Genomic DNA, 14,666 nt, shown 5'->3' with positions numbered 1-14,666 from the left:
AAAAAACTAGCCGGGCGAGGTGGCGGGCACCTGTAGTCCCAGCTACTCAGGAGGCTGAGGCAGGAGAATGGCGTAAACCCGGGGTGCGGAGCTTACAGTGAGCTGAGATCTGGCCACTGCACTCCAGCCTGGGTGACAGAGCGAGACTCAGTCTCAAAAAAAAAAAAAAAGAGATGTAACACTCATTGTGAGGGTCTGCGGCTTCATTCTTGAAGTCAGCGAGACCAAGAACCCACCGGAAAGAATAAATTCTGGACACGACATTTTTTTTCTTTGAGACAGGGTCTCTGTGGTACAATCTTAGCTCACTGCAGCCTCAACCTCCTGGACTCAAGAGATCCTCCTGCCGCAGTCTCCTGAGTAGCTGGCACACTGCCATGCCTTGCCAATTTTTTTTGTAGAGACATGGTTCTCACGATGCTGCCTACACTGGTCTCAAACTCCTGGGCTCAAGCAGTCCTCCCAAAGTGCTGGGATTATAGGTGTGAGCCACTGTTCTGGTCTCTTTTCTTCTTTTATCCCTCCACATATGTCTTTTTTTTTTTTTTTTTTGAGACGAAATCTTGCTCTTGTCCCCCAGACTGGAGTGCAGTGATGCGATCTTGGCTCACTGCAACCTCCATCTCCCGGATTCAAGTGATTCTCCTGCCTTGCCCCCACAAGTAGCTGGGATTACAGGCGCCCACCACCATGCCTGGCTAATTTTTGTATTTTTAGTAGAGACAGGGTTTCACCATGTTGGCCAGGCTGGTCTAGAACTCCTGACCTCAGGTGATCCACCAGCCTCAGCCTCCCAAAGTGCTGGGATTAGAGGCAGGAGCCACCATGCCAGGCTGTGGTGCTTTTTTTTTTTTTTTTTTTGACGAAATCTCACTCTGCCGCCCAGGCTGGAATGCAGCGATGCTATCTCGGCTCAATGCAACCTCTGCCTCCCCAGTTCCAGTGATTTTGTGCCTCAGCCTCCCGAGTAGCTGCTGTGATTACTACAGGCACACACCACCACGCCTGGCTAATTTTTGTATTTTTAGTAGAGACGGGGTTTCACCATGTTGCCCAGGTTTGTCTCAAACTCCTAGCCCCAGGTGATCTGCCTGCCTTGGCCTCCCAAAGTGCTGGGATTACAGGCATGAGCTACTGAGCCTGGCCTCTATATAAGCCCTAAATTCTAACCACTCCTCTCAGTTACTCATTACTGAGTTTCCCTTGCATGTGATTCATGAGTTTCCAGGAAAGGGGTGGGTAATTTCCAGAACGAGGGTTCCTCCCTTTTTAGACTATATAGGTAAACTTCTGGGCCAGGCATGGTGGCTCACGCCTGTAATCTCAGCACTTTGGAAGGCCAAGGCTGGCAGATCACTTGAGGTCAGGAGTTCGAGGCCAGCCTGGCCAACATGGAGAAACCCTGTCTCTCTTAAAAATAAAAAAATCAGCTGGGTGTGATGATGCACGCCTGTAGTCCCAGCTACCCAGGAGGCTGAGGCGGGAGAACCCGGAGGCAGAGGTTGTGGTAAGCCAAGATTGTGCCACTGCACTCCCGCCTGGGTGACAGAGCGAGACCCTGTCTCAATGAAATAAAGTAAAATAAAATAAATAAAGAAGGAAATAAACTACATAGGCTAACTTGTGGATGTGGCTGTGGCATTTGTAAACTGTCATGGCGCCGATGAGAATGTCTTTTAGCATGGTAATGCATTATAATTAATGTATAATGAGTAGGGAGGACTATTAGAGGTCACTTTCTTTTTTTTTTTTTTTTTTTGAGATGGAGTCTCGCTCTGTCGCCCAGGCTGGAGTGCAGTGGCCGGATCTCAGCTCACTGCAAGCTCTGCCTCCCAGGTTTACGCCATTCTCCTGCCTCAGCCTCCCGAGTAGCTGGGACTACAGGCGCCCGCCAACTCGCCCGGCTAGTTTTTTGTATTTTTTAGTAGAGACGGGGTTTCACTGTGTTGACTAGGATGGTCTTGATCTCCTGACCTTGTGATCCGCCCGTCTCGGCCTCCCAAAGTGCTGGGATTACAGGCTGAGCCACCGCGCCCGGCCAGAGGTCACTTTCATTGCTATCTTGGTTTTGGCTGGTTTTGGCTGATTTTTTTTTTTTTTTTTTTTTTGAGACAGAGTCTCACTCTGTCACCCAGGCTGGAGTGCAGTGGCACAATCTCGGCTCACTGCAACCTCCACCTCCCAGGTTCAAGTAATTCTCCTGCCTCAGCCACCTGAGTAGCTGGGATACAGGCGCATGCCACCACGCCCTGCTAATTTTTGTATTTTCAGTAGAGATGGGGTTTTACCATGTTGGCCAGGCTGGTCTGGAACTCCTGACCTCAAATGATTCATCCACCTGGGCCTCCCAAAGCACTGGGATTACAAACATGAACTACCGCGCCTAGCCTCCAAGTAATTTTTGTATTTTTAGTAAAGACAGAGTTTCACCATATTGGCCAGGCTGGTGTTGAACTTCTGGCCTCAAAGTGATCCACCCACATCAGCCTCCCACAGTGTTGGGATTACAGGCGTGAGCCATTCTACCCGGCCAAAGACTTCTGCTATTTCACGTACTTACTGTAAATCTTACCCTTAAGTGAAAGCCTCAACATTACTGAAACACATACTTACCATAAATCCTGCCCTTATGCAAATTCCCTATGGTATAGAAGCCCTGGGTCTTGGGGTGTAACATTGCAGGGATCCACCATGTCATCTGGAGGCTGCCTGAGACATGGTTTCTGTTTGTAAGTCCCTATTAAACGTTTCCTTCTGATCACTGTGTTGGTCAGTCTCTTTCTTTGGCCTTTCAGCTCCCTGGGCCTTTGGGGGTGGATTTGTATAGACCTGCTCACCACAGAACAGTGCTTAATACATATTTTTTTTTTTTGAGATGGGGTCTCACTGTGTCACCCAGGTTAGAGTGCAGTGGTGCCATCTCAGCTTACTGCAGCCTCTGCCTCCTGAGTTCAAGCAATTCTCCCACCTCAGCCTCCCAAGTAGCTGGGATTACAGGGGTGCACCACCACGCCTGGCTAATTTTTGCATTTTTAGTATAGATGGGGTTTCACCATGTTGGCTAGACTGGTTTTGAACTCGTGACCTCAGGTAATCCACTGGCCTTGGCCTGCCAAAGTGGTGGGACTACAGGCATGAGCCACTGTGCCCGGCCTTCGTACATTTTTTGTTGAATGGATGAAGTGCCTCTCCATAATGGATGTTTGGGTTCAATTTTCTGGCTCCCTCAAAGCCACCTTCTGAGTCTCAGACCCTCTCCTTGTCCGTACCTGTCCATGCAGAGATCAGAGGTGTGGTGTTGCGATCGATACGCGGTTCTCCGTTCCTAACTCCCACAGTCCTGTGATAATGTTGGAGCACTTGAGGCCTCAAGAAACAGAACCTCTCCTCTGAACTTCTCCTGTCCCTCTTTCACCGGTCCAACCAGGATTCTAATCTGATGTGGGTCCAAAGACCCTCCTTCCAGAGAGGGTCCTGCCCCACACCCTAGAGCAAGCTTGTTCAACCGCAGCCCAGGATGGCTTTGAATGCAGCCCAACAGATATTCGTAAACTTTCTTTTTTTTTTTTTTTTTTTTTTTTTGTTGAGACGGAGTCTCGCTCTGTCACCCAGGCTGGAGTGCAGTGGCCGGATCTCAGCTCACTGCAAGCTCCGCCTCCCGGGTTTACGCCATTCTCTCGCCTCAGCCTCCCAAGTAGCTGGGACTACAGGCGCCCGCCATCTCGCCCGGCTAATTTTTTGTATTTTTTTTAGTAGAGACGGGGTTTCACCGTGTTAGCCAGGATGGTCTCGATCTCCTGACCTCGTGATCCGCCCGTCTCGGCCTCCCAAAGTGCTGGGATTACAGGCTTGAGCCACCGCGCCCGGCCCGTAAACTTTCTTACAACATTATGAGATTGTTTTGCAATTTTTTTAAAGACCATCAGCTATCATTAGTGCTAGAGTACTTTATGTGTGGCCCAAGGCAATTCTTCTTGTTCCAATGTGGCCCAGGAAGTCAAAAGATTGGTCAGCCCTGCCCTAGAGGAAGGAGTGCTCAGACAGAGGCCGAGAAAAGTCTGAACAGACAGGCCTTGCAGGGGTTTAGATCATGGGCTTTTTGTCCAATCACATTTCTTTTTTTTTTTTTTTTTAAGACGGAGTCTTGCTCTGCCGCCCAGGCTGGAGTGCAGTGGCCAGATCTCAGCTCACTGCAAGCTCCGCCTCCCGGGTTCACGCCATTCTCCTGTCTCAGCCTCCCGAGTAGCTGGGACTACAGGCACCCGCCTCGTCGCCCGGCTAGTTTTTTGTATCTTCTATTAGAGACGGGGTTTCACCGTATTAGCCAGGATGGTCTCGATCTCCTGACCTCGTGATCCGCCCGTCTCGGCCTCCCAAAGTGCTGGGATTACAGGCTTGAGCCACCGCGCCCGGCCTCCAATCACATTTCTACGCAGTTATCAGTCGTGCCCATGTAATGAAGCCTCCATAAAAAAGCCACGAGGACTGGGTTTGGAGAGGTTCTGGATAGCTGAATACATGGCGGCTCCTGGAGGGCGGTGAGCCCAGGGAGAGCGTGGAAACTCTGCCTCCCCTAAACCCCACCCTATGCATCGCTTCATCTGTATCCCTTGTGAATCCTTTATAACAAACCACTAAACATAAGTAAGTGTTTTCTTGAGTTCTGTGAGCCATTCCAACACATTCATCAAACCCAGGCTGGGCACCGTGCCTCACCCTGTAATCCCAGCACTTTGGGAGGCCGAGGCGGGTGGATGACTTGAGGTCAGGAGTTCGAGACCAGCCTGGCCAACATGGTGAAACCCCATCTCTACTAAAAATAGAAAAATTAGCTGGGCATGGTGATGCACACCTGTAATCCCAGCTACTGGGGAGGCTGAGGCAGGAGAATCGCTTGAACCTGGGAGGCAGAGGTTGCAGTCAGCCGAGATCCCCCGACTGCACTCCAGCCTGGGAGACAGAGTGAGACTCCGTCAGAAACAAAACAAAACACGAAAGAGGGGGTCATGGGAACCCCAAATTGAAGCCAGTGAATCAGAAGCTCTAGGGGTCAGACTTGTGACTGGTATTGGGGGAGATAGGCTTGCGGATTGAGCCCTCAACCCCTGCAATCTGATGCTATCTCCAGGTAGATAGTGTTGAAATTGAATTGCAGGATACCCAGCTGGTGTCCACCCCCACACATTTGGTCACAGAAGCCTTATTCTGTGTTGATTGTTGTGGTGTGAGAGTAGAGGAAAAACATAGTTTGGATAGAATTTTTTTCTGACACAGATGGTGATCTTCAGGACTCCACCTGCACCCATGAGATTGTGAAGAAGTGGACCCAGCCTTCACAGGCGTCCAAGTTACCTTCCCCATGGAGACTTGTTTTACAGATCGCAAAAGGCATCTGCATTTTTGTATGGCTCCAGCAGGATCTCTCTGCTCTACGAGGATTAATGAGCCAGTCACGTCTCTCCCCAGCTTCCTGGACCAAGGGCGCAAACCTAGTTCAGAAACCCAGCAAGCGGCCTGAGGCAGCGTTAGCCAGGCATCCGTGGTATGCAAGTTTTGGCACTGGTTTGTTGTTTGGATGTTTTTCTCCTTCAGGCAGAAATTTACAAAGCACTCATGCTCCAAGTACCATGGCAGAGAGAGGAGGTGAAGCAAATGTAAAAACTTCAACCTCAGTATTGAGTTTCTCCTTGACTTGTGTTGAAGCCAATGATGGCAAGGGATGTGGATGACCTGGATGTTTACTCTTGGGATCCACCCTCTCACAGGTGTTCCTCTGAGCGCTTTGCAGGATGAGAAGTTGAATAGGGAGGGGAGAGATCCCCTCCCCTCCCCTTCCCTCCCCTCCCATCTCCTTTCCTTTCCTCACAGGGTGCTGCTCTGTTGCTCAGGCTGGAGTGCGGTGGTGTGATCTTGGCTCACTGCAACCTCCACCTCCTGGGCTCAAGTAATCATCTCACCTTAACCATCTGAGGAGCTGGGACTAGAGGCACGTACCACTATACCTGGCTAATTTTTATTTTTATTTTTGGTAGAGACGGGGTTTTGCCATGTTGTCCAAGCAGGTCTTCAACTCCTGGGCTCAAGCAGTCTGCCTACTTTGGCCTTACAAAGTGGGTACTGATTTCTCTGCGGCTTATGGACACACCTTCAATGGGAGCACCAATGGAGGCGCTTTAGCTTGCAATCTCCATCAACATCTTCCACAAGACACCTCCCCAAACTTGATCTGGTTTGGGGAGTCACTCCTGTCTGAAGGAAAACATCTCTAATTTAGCCCTCGAGATTATACATATTAAGTTCAACTAAGTACGAACTCAAGATATATTAAATACAATTTCCAAACACACCAGCCATCATGAGTGAGAATCAGCAGAAACTATGGATGACAGACTTAGGCCACCTCAGGTTTTTGGAGTGATCAGATACAGATTATTTTATTTATTTATTTATTTATTTATTCATTTGAGATGGAGTCTCGCTCTGTTGCCCAGGCTGGGGGGCAGTGGTGCGATCTCGGCTCACTGCAACCACTGTGATTCTCCTGCCTCAGCCTCCCAAGTAGCTGGGATGACAGGCGTGCAACAGCATGCCTGGCTAATTTTTGTATTTTTAGTTGAGACAGGGTTTTGCCATGTTAGCCAGGCTGGTCTCGAACTCCTGACCTCAGATGATCCACCTGCCTTGGCCTCCCAAAGTGCTGGTATTACAGGCATGAGCCATCCCACCCGGCCCGATACAGACTATTAAGCATAGAGTTAGTTGTAAAGCAACTGTTCTGGGTCTTTCTTTTCTCCCTTCCCTTCCCTTCCCTTCCCTGCCCTGCCCCGCCCCGCCCCTCCCCGCCCCTCCCCTCCCCTCCCTTCCCTTCCCTTCCCTCCTTTCTTCTTTTCTTTTCTTTTCTTTTCTTTTCTTTTTTTGTTTCTTCTTTTGAGATAGAGTCTTGTTCTGTTGACCAGGCTGGAGTGCAGTGCCACGATCCAGGCTCACTGCAACCTTCACCTCCTGGGTTCAAGTGATTCTCCCACCTCAGCCTCTCGAGTAGCTGGGATTACAGGCACCCACCACCACGCCCAGCTAATTTTTGTATTTTTAGTAGAAACAGCGTTTTGCCATGTTGGCCAGGCTGGTCTCAAACTCCTAACCTCAAGTGATCCTCCTACCTTGGCCTCCCAAAGTGCTGGGATTGTAGGCGTGAGCCATTACGCCTGGCCTGGGTGTCTCTTTCGATCCCATTGCTCCTCTGAGCCTCCTATACAGAGATTCTGGTGCTGGCCGGGCGCGGTGGCTCAAGCCTGTAATCCCAGCACTTTGGGAGGCTGAGACGGGCGGATCACGAGGTCAGGACATCGAGACCATCCTGGCTAACACGGTGGCTCTACTAAAAAATACAAAAAACTAGCCGGGCGAGGTGGCGGGCGCCTGTAGTCCCAGCTACTCCGGAGGCTGAGACAGGAGAATGGCGTAAACCCGGGAGGCGGAGCTTGCAGTGAGCTGAGATCCGGCCACTGCACTCCAGCCTGGGCGACAGAGCCAGACTCTGGCTCAAAAAAAAAAAAAAAAAAAAAAAACAGAGATTCTGGTGCTACTGCACACCATGTGTTTGTATCCTCTACGTTAAACTTCTTTTTCCTGGCTAATGTGGTCCAGACATGTTGGAAGGGATTCTAAAGTAATAATCCTGTGACCACGTGACTGTGAGAAGAATTCTTTTCTAAAGAAAAGGATCTTCATTACATGCCTACCCATCTCTTTCACTACCTTTAATACCACCTCAGATATCTCTTTTCATTTCCTGCAGCCCTTATTGCTTCCATGGTGTTAGGCCCCTTGGCATTTCATCATACTAGTTTTTTTCCATTTTGTAGCTGACTATCTCACCAGTCACTCCTGTGTGGAGGAAAACATCCCCAGTTTAGCCCTTGAGATTACACTTATTAAGTTCAACTAAGCACAGACTCATGATACACAATTTCCAAACACACAAGGAAGCCAGCCTTGATAAGTGAGAAACTATGAACAACAGACTTAGACCTTTTTAAGATTTTGGAGAAATCAGATACAGATTATTAAATAACTACTCATGGATTTTTTTGCGGGGGGGATGCTTTTTGATTTCTTTCTTTTTTTTTTTTTTGAGATGGAGTCTTGCTCTGTTGCCCAGGCTGGAGTGCAGTGGCGTGATCTCAGCTCACTGTAACTTCCATCTCCTGGGTTCAAGTGATTCTCCTGTCTCAGCCTCCTGAGTAGCCAGGATTACAGGTGCCCACCACCATGCCAGGCTAATTTTTGTATTTTTAGTAGAGACAGGGTTTCAACATGTTGGCCAGACTGTTCTCGAACTCCTGACCTCAAGTGATCCACGAGCCTCGGCCTCCCAAAGTGCTGGGAATACAAGCGTGAGCCACCATGCCTGGCCCTGATTTCTATTTTTAATAGAGACGGGGTCTTGCTATTTTGCCCAGGCTGGTCTTCAACTCCTGAGCTCAGGCAATCCTTCTGCCTTGGCCTCCCAAAGTGCTGGGATTACAGGTGTGAGCCACTGTGCCCAGCCAAACTTTTTTAAAAACGAGTTTAAAAATGAGCAATAAGAAGAGTCAGTAATTCTTCTTGACTCTACCTTCAAAAGATACATCTTTCTCCTTTTGGCTCGAAGGAGTCCAAGGTGCAACTTTCTTCAGTCATCCCGAATCTGAGTTCATCTGACACCAGCCGCCTCCACCATGCTGTCAAAATTTGACCCTAGTGAAATCAAAGTCGCATACCTGAGGTGCACTGGGGGTGAAGGCAGTGCCAGGTCTGCGTTGCTTCCCAAGATCGGCCCCCTGGGTCCGTCTCCAAAAAACGTTGGTGATGACGTTGCCAAGGCAACCAGTAACTGGAAGGGTCTGCGGAGTACAGTGAAACTGACCATTCGGAACAGACGGGCCCAGATTGAGGTGCTACCTTCTGCCTCTGCCCTGATCATCAAAGCCCTCAAGGAATCACCAAGAGACAGAAAGAAACAGAAAAACATAAAACACAGTAGAAATATCACTTTTGATGAGACCGTCAACACTGCTCGACAGATGTGGCCCTGATCTTTAGTCAGAGAACGCTTTGGAATCATTGAAAAGATCTTGGTGACTGCCCAGTCTGTGGGCTGCAAAGCTGATGGCCGCCACCCTCCTGACATCATAGATGACATCAACAGTGGGGTGAGGAATGCCCAGCTAATTAAGAAGCACAAAGGAAAATATTTCAATAAAGGATCATTTAACAGGCTGGGCTCAGTGGCTCAGGCCTGTAATCCCAGCACTTTGCGAGGCCAAGGTGAGGTCAGGAGTTCTAAACCAGCCTGGCCAACATGGTAAAACCCTGTCTCTACTAAAAATACAAAAATTAGCCAGGCGTGGTGGTGCACGCCTGTAGTCCTAGCTACTTGGGAGGCTGAGACATGAGAATCACTTGAACCCAGGAGGCAGAGGTTGCAGTGAGCTGAGACTGAGATCATGCCACTGCACTCCAGCCTGGAGTGAGACTCTGTCTCAAAAAAAAAAAAAAAAAAGGATTTTTTTAACAACTAAAAGAAGAAAAGATAAAAAAAAATATAGGCTCCAGGCTCCAGGCTTCAGACACATTTCTCTAAGTGCTTCTCACTGTTTCTGTTGCTGCTCATGTAGGCTGGGTCTGCACTACCTCTTGCTTGTGTCAGCATGATCGCTTGCTAACTTACCACCCTGCTTCTGTTCTGGGCCCCCACAGCCTGTTCTGTGCACAGACTGCCCAGCTTAGTGACACCATCAGATCACTGTCTTCTTCTGCTCAAAATCTGCCAATAACTTCCGGAGAAAATCCAAGCATCCTACCATGGTCGATAAGGCCCTCCAGCATCTGCACCTCCAGTCACACTCTGACCTAATTTCTTCTTCTTATCTTCTCATTGTCTCTAATGTTGACATATTTGAGGAACAGGAGAAAGGGCAGTGTGGCTGGACCAAGTAAGTGAATGAGTGGGAGAGAGGTACAGGGAAGGGTTACACATGGAAGCGTGTCTTGTGAACCTCCCTCTGAGAAAGAACTGGCCATTCAGCTGGTGAGTACAGTTAACTGGTGGACTACAGGTTTTCATCTTTTTGTGTCTTGTTTTTTTGAGACAGGATCTCACTCTGTACCCTGCAGTGGTACAATCATGGCTAACCACAACCTCTATCTACTGGGCTCAAGCGATCCTCCTGCCTCAGCCTCCTGAGTAGCTAGGATTATAGGCACATGCCACCATGTTTGGCTAATTTTAAGAAATTTTTTTTTTTTTTTTTTTTGGTGAAGAAAGAAAATAAAATGTTGCCCAGGCTGGTCTGAAATTCCAGGGCTCAAACAATCTTCATGCCTTGGCCGCCTAAAGTGCTGGGATTACAGACGTGAGCCATTGCACCCACGAGGCCTCCAGTTTTTGAGCCAAGGCCATGCTCTGTCGGGGCAGCCCCGAGACAGTGACTAAGTGTGCTGGGGTACCAGGCCTGGTCATTTCTGCCCAATGGGGCTGTACTGATGGCCCCTATTTGCTCCAGAGCTTCCCATTGGGTTAGCCAAGATGGTTCTGCATCATCATCTGAGACTCTCCCTGATAAATCCCGCTCCCTCCAGCTGCTACCCCCAATATACCCTTTTATTTTAATAGTTTATGGGGAACAGGTGGTTTTTTGGTTACATGGATAAATTCTTAATGGTGATTTCTGAGATTTTGGTACCCGCATCACCCAGGCAGCCCACACCATACCCAACGTGTAGTCCCAATACACCTTTTTTTTCTTTTCTGAGACGAAGTCTTGCTTTGTTGCCCAGGCTTGAGTGTAGTGGTGTGATCTCAGCTCACTGCAACTTCCACCTCCTGGTCCAAGCGATTCTCCTGCCTCAGCCTCCCGAGTAGCTGGGACTACAGGAGAGCACCACCACGCCCAGCTAATTTTTGTATTTTTAGTAGAGATCGGGTTTCATCATGTTGGCCAGGCTGGTCTCGAACTCTTGACCTCGTGATCCACCCACCTTAGCCTCCCAAAGTGCTGGGATTACAGGTGTGAGCCACCACTCCCTGCTCCAGTACAGTCTTGCATTCCTAAGTCCACCTGAGTGCTCACTTCCTGGAGGACCCCACTGACTCAACCATCTGGAAAGGAGAGGTGGATGGGTATTGGATCCTATAGGACCTTGTGGGCCATGGTAAGGGGTTTGAATTCTGTTCTGGTTCTAATGGGAAACCACTGCATAGTTTTAAGGAGAGAAGGGCAATGGGTTCACTTTTTTTTTTTTTTTTTTTTTGAGACAGAGTCTCGCTCTTTCTGTCCCCCAGGCTGGAGTGCAGTGGTTCGATCTCTGCTCACTGCAACCTCTGCCTCCTGGGTTCAAGCGAGTCTCCTGTTTCACCTTCCTGTGTAGCTGGGATTACAGGCATGCACCACCATGCCTGGCCTGGATTCACCTTTAGAATGCTTTCCCTGGACTGTAGAAAATAGGAGTGAACACAAGAACCTGGTGGTGATCTTTCAGGAGAAAGATCCTGCTTGGACTAGAGTTGCAGCAGCTAAAGTGCGAAGCGATGGTTGGATTCAGGATATGTGTTTGGAGGGAGAGCCAGCAGGCTTACTGATGCGTGGGATGACTAGTATGAGCTACTGGTGGTAGCATTTGCAGAGATGGGGAAGACGAGGAGGGGAATGGAGCTGGAGAACGAGGATGGTGGCAGGTTGGAGATGCCTGGTAGACCTCGGGGGAGGCTGAGAAGGTGGTTGGGATTACAAGTCTTGAAAGTGGGAGAAGAGGTCAGGCTGGAGACAGACATCTGGGAGGTGATATTTAAAACAGCAGAGCTGGCTGAGACTGAGGAGAGAATGTGCCACCACTGAGCACAGAAGGAAATGGGCGATTTCCTCATCAATACTCTATTATGGTACGTGCAAAATACTGAGTGTATTTCAACAATTAAAACAATGAGGTTGGACAAGTGTGGTAGGGGAGGTCGGGGGGGGCATGCAGCAGGGATCACTTTCTTTCTTTTTTTATATATAATTCATTTTTTTTTTTCGAGACAGAGTCTTGCTCTGTGGCCCAGGCTGGAGTGCAGTGGCCGGATCTCAGCTTACTGCAAGCTCTGCCTCCCGGGTTCACGCCATTCTCCTGCCTCAGCCTCCCGAGTAGCTGGGACTACAGGCGCCCGCCACCTCGCCCGGCTAGTTTTTTGTATTTTTTAGTAGAGACGGGGTTTCACCGGGTTAGCCAGGATGGTCTCGATGTCCTGACCTTGTGATCCGCCCGTCTCGGCCTCCCAAAGTGCTGGGATTACAGGCTTGAGCCACCGCGCCCGGCCAAGGATCATTTTCATTCAGCAGTTCGAGACCAACCTGGGCAACCTGGCAAAACTCCGTCTCTACAAAAAATACAAAACTTAGCCGGGTGGGCTTGGTGGCATGCCTGTGGTCCCAGCTACTCTAGAGGCCGAGGTGGGAGGATCACTTGAACCCAGGAGGAAGAGGTTGCAGTGAGCTGAAATCACATCACTGCACTCCAGCCTGGATGTCAGAGCCAGACCCTGTCTCAAAACAAAACAAAACAAAACAAAACACAACACCAATGATGTTGATCTACAGTGTATGTACAACATGGAAAAGTGTTCATGGCCGGGCGCGGTGGCTCAAGCCTGTAATCCCAGCACTTTGGGAGGCCGAGACGGGCGGATCACGAGGTCAGGAGTTCGAGACCATCCTGGCTAACGCGGTGAAACCCCGTCTCTACTAAAAAAAAAAATACAAAAAACTAGCTGGGTGAGGTGGCGGGCGCCTGTAGTCCCAGCTACTCGGAGGCTGAGGCAGGAGAATGGCGTAAACCCAGGGGGCGGAGCTTGCAGTGAGTGAGATCTGGCCACTAACTCCATCTCAAAAAAAAAAAAAAAGTGTTCATAATACAGAAAGTGAAAAAATCAAACCTCTGAACCATGTGTGTAATAACCCAACTGCGTGTGTGCGTGACTTTGTGCATCTGGAGTCTGCAGAAGGACATGACCACGTGGTTAGCAGGTCAACAGCGGCTCCCTCTGCAGAGGGAGCTAGAGGAAGGACAGGAAATGGAGGGATTAGCTTTTTTTTTTTTTTTTTTTTGAGACAGAGTCTTGCTCTGTCGCCCAGGCTGGAGTGCAGTGGCCGGATCTCAGCTCACTGCAAGCTCCGCCTCCCGGGTTGACGCCATTCTCCTGCCTCAGCCTCCCGAGTAGCTGGGACTACAGGCGCCCGCCACTTCGCCCGGCTAGTTTTTTGTATTTTTTAGTAGAGACGGGGCTTCACCGGGTTAGCCAGGATGGTCTCGATCTCCTGACCTCGTGATCCGCCCATCTCGGCCTCCCAAAGTGCTGGGATGACAGGCTTGAGCCACCGCGCCCGGCGGGATTTGCTTTTGCTTCTCTACACATTGCTTGGATATTTTATTTATTCCTTCATTTTATTTCATTTCATTTTGCTTTGTTTTTTACAAAAGGCATGTATTCCTTGTAGTGTACGATTTCCGGAGCCCACAACTGTTTGCCTGTAGCTGGGACTCAGATCAGATACAGTAAAGGGTGGCCAGGCAAGAGGCAGTGACATCCTGTGTTCCCTGGGGCAGATCCCAGAAGGGGACCATGGGGAGCAGGAAGGTGGGGACTGAGTGGCTAGTGGTACATCTGGGTTTTCCTCTTCAGTTCCTCCCTCCTCCGCCTATGAACCACAATCTAGGTAGACCCCCTAGAGGGGCCAGGAGGGCCCACTCTTCTTTCCCTTTTTTAAGGGGAAGGGTTTGTTTTGGGAGCAGTTCTCTCGTTAGGCAGAGTGGCCCCAGGGCTCTGGAGGTAAATACAAGCACTCCACTCTCTTCAGTCTCTTTTTACGTTGTCTTTCCCAGTGGGGTGTTAAGGGTTGGCCAGGGCATGCTTCCAAAAGTTCCTTTGATTATTTGGAAAAAGCCTTACATAATTCAACCCGAAGGACTCGAGAGGTGAATCGAGTGTTCAGGAATCAAGTGGACAGTGGCCGAACAGAAAGTTCCAATTTTGTGAATAGTGTTGTTTTGATTAATTAACCATCTCCGTCCCCTGGTGAGGGGTCTCTAAAGACTGGGCAGTAAAAAAAAGCAAACAAAAAGTAACAAAAACCTCCCAAAACTGTGCAGTAATGTCTTTGCCTGTCCTGGAGGGCCCCTTGGGTAGGTTTTACATGAGCTCGGGTGTCTTGAGTGAGTCCACAATCTGGGAGGCAGGCAGTGCCAACTCAGGGGACCATAGTGGGTGGGAGACTGGGTCAGGGGTGACCCTCAGGGGACCCTGGTCCACTGGTTGGCCAACTTTGTTGTTGTCATCTCTGAGGTTCGGTTGATTGAAAGTGGCCCAAGGACACAGGGTGATGAAGGTTTCTAGAAGGTTCTTGCTATTTTCACTGAGTATTTTAAAACTACATTTTATCACATGCGAAACTCCTCAGAAATCATCCCAGTGTTCTTTTTTCTTCTTCTTCTTTTTTTTTTTTTTTTTTTTTGAGACTGAGTCTCGCTCTGTTGCCCAGGCTAAAGTCCAGGGGCGTGATCTCGGTTCACTGCAACCTCCATCTCCCAAGTTCAAGTGATTCTCCTACCTCAGCCTCCTGAGTAGCTGGGACTACAGGTGTGCGCCA

General features: G+C 49.4%; 1 pseudogene; it reads left to right on the top strand.

Moving 5' to 3' along the window:
* The first annotated feature begins 8,651 nt into the window (after positions 1-8,651).
* On the top strand, positions 8,652-9,217 carry LOC117093959 (annotated as a pseudogene).
* Positions 9,218-14,666: the final 5,449 nt, after the last annotated feature.

Source organism: Trachypithecus francoisi, unplaced genomic scaffold (genome assembly GCF_009764315.1).
Source record: "Trachypithecus francoisi isolate TF-2019V2 unplaced genomic scaffold, Tfra_2.0 Lachesis_group12, whole genome shotgun sequence".
Lineage (NCBI taxonomy): Eukaryota > Metazoa > Chordata > Mammalia > Primates > Cercopithecidae > Trachypithecus > Trachypithecus francoisi.
The sequence above is the reverse complement of the archived record's forward strand: the minus strand, read 5'-3'. Positions and strand labels throughout refer to the sequence as shown.